At 30.8% G+C, this 2,232-nt stretch overlaps 1 long non-coding RNA gene across 1 annotated transcript; it reads right to left on the reverse strand.

Moving 5' to 3' along the window:
• Positions 1-608: 608 nt before the first annotated feature.
• Positions 609-1,898, reverse strand: LOC140833331 (uncharacterized). The gene is made up of 3 exons (XR_012118413.1): positions 1,397-1,898; positions 1,146-1,184; positions 609-677 (listed from the first exon to the last, which is right to left on the reverse strand). It is a non-coding gene; the product is annotated as an uncharacterized lncRNA (long non-coding RNA).
• Positions 1,899-2,232: the final 334 nt, after the last annotated feature.

A 2,232-nucleotide genomic window follows, 5' to 3' on the forward strand; every position in this document is an offset into this window, starting at 1 on the left:
TCGAACGGTTGAATAGACTCTTGAAGCTAAAGATTAATCCATTAATCCTAGCCAATACTTGAAGATAAGAGAAAAAAATTATAGTAAAAATTAGATATTTAACATCACATCTACGCATTTCAAATCTCGTGATATCTGAATTATTGAATTAGATTGTGAAATATCAACAATCCAAATATTCATACAATCATATTAAGATATGCATATAAACAACAAATAATAGTAAATTGAGAGCAACAAATGGAAATTAATTATAGTGTCTTAAAATTTTAAATGGTCATGCTCACGTGGAAGAGAAGAATGTAGGCAGTCAGACTACCGAAGAGGAACATGGGGGAATTGGGAGAAAAAATAGGAGCAACGTGAATGAAAGAATAAAAAAGTCTGGAACATGGATCCAATTTTGCCAACCCAAAGTTCGATAACTTTTCTTGAAATTCGTACACAAACATCAAAATCATGACTTATATCATCATAAATTAGATAGAAAAAGAAGTAAAGAACACCAAGTATAATATATATAATTTTAACTAAATTAACAAAAAATGTTTGATGTTTTGAAATCACAATAAATGATTGGCGAATGAGCTGTAGCTACTGCAACCTTAATCGAGATAAGAAAAATGAATAACTTTGGATGATAAATCTTAATTCCTCGATGAATCTTCACAAAATCTCTGAAAATGAGAACATAATATGAGAAACAACGTCATGAAGAAATGATCTTTGAAAGATCGTAGGAACAGAAAGAAACCAAATCATGAGAAATAAAAATAACATAACCCAAAACGATTGGATTTTCTTTGAATTTATTTAGAAAGGACCGTAAGTATAGATACCAACCAAATCAAATGCAAATAAAAAATTTAACATAACCCGAAAATGATCGGATTTGTCTAAATTTTTCAGAAGGGATCATAGGTATAGATAGAGGTATAGATAGAAACCAAAGCAAGGAAAATATAAAAATTAACATAACTCGAAATTGATAAGATTTTCTTTAAGTTTTTCAAGAAGGGTCGTAGGATAGATATCAATCAAGGCAAATAAAAAGAAAAATGAAAAGATTTTTACTCTAAATCGCTAATTCATCAATGAACCTTGACAGTAAAGGCGAAATAAAATAAAAATGAAAATCTTGTTACGTAAAATTGCTAATGCATTGACGAATCTTCACAAAATCTCTGCAAATGAGATAACATGATGAAAAATCGATGAGAAACAATGACATGAAATTATTTTTAAAAGATTATAGTGATAGATAGAAACCAAACCCGAATAGTTTGATAAAACTATGTCTATAATGTCTGTTAACAAACTCAATAATAATCATAAAACTACTAGTTGTTGACATGAGTTAAACAACAAAATAGAGCATTGTCAAATAGGTGCGTACCTGCATAGGCGATTGAAATGGTTAATGCCTGACCAATAAGTATGTTATTTCTTTGTTTTATCTTGTTGGAGCAAGCTTCCATGCGGTGATATCACTCATAAACTTAGTAAATCATGTGAAACCTTAACATTAAAAGCCCATTGTCACCGTTTATGGCCATTCTATGAAATAACACGGGATCTGGCAGAATGATGGAAGGGAGAAAAAGGCATAAATGAGATTCTGCAACTCGGTGGAAATATAATCGATTAACAATTGTAATCGTATATCGCTAGAATAAATTGCTGAATTAGGTAGAAAACACACAATTTAGATTTATGAGAAGCTCACATCATATAGAAGCTAACACCTCAAATAGTATGCTAAAATTTTGTATGCACTGTCTTTGAATAAATGCAACAATGAATTTAAAATTAATAGGCGCCTACGTGAATTAAATAACAAAGCATAGCATTGTTAAATAGGTGCTTGGATATGCGATTATCTCATAAATAACACGATCCAAAAGACACTTACTTCCATGAGTATCGCCGTATGTAGAAATTTACTTCGTCAGAAGCTACAACCGAAGATTTTGAAAATCAACAGTGTTGTGGGTTTTTTTATTTGTATCGAAAGAAAAATAAATGGACGATGAGGTTGATAATTTTTGATAGTCGAAGAAGAAGCAACAACCATCTTGATTTGCAATTTTTCTGTTTGAGAGAAACTGTTGTTTCGATTGTTCTGTTTGAGACAAAAGGATGGGTTTGAGTTGAGAAGAGCGTGAATTGGTGAGAGATAAAAAGAAAACGCAATCTGTGATTGAAAAGGGAAAAATGATTTGAGAAGGAAAA

This window comes from Primulina eburnea, chromosome 6 (assembly GCF_022965805.1).
Source record: "Primulina eburnea isolate SZY01 chromosome 6, ASM2296580v1, whole genome shotgun sequence".
NCBI classification, from domain to species: Eukaryota; Viridiplantae; Streptophyta; class Magnoliopsida; order Lamiales; family Gesneriaceae; genus Primulina; species Primulina eburnea.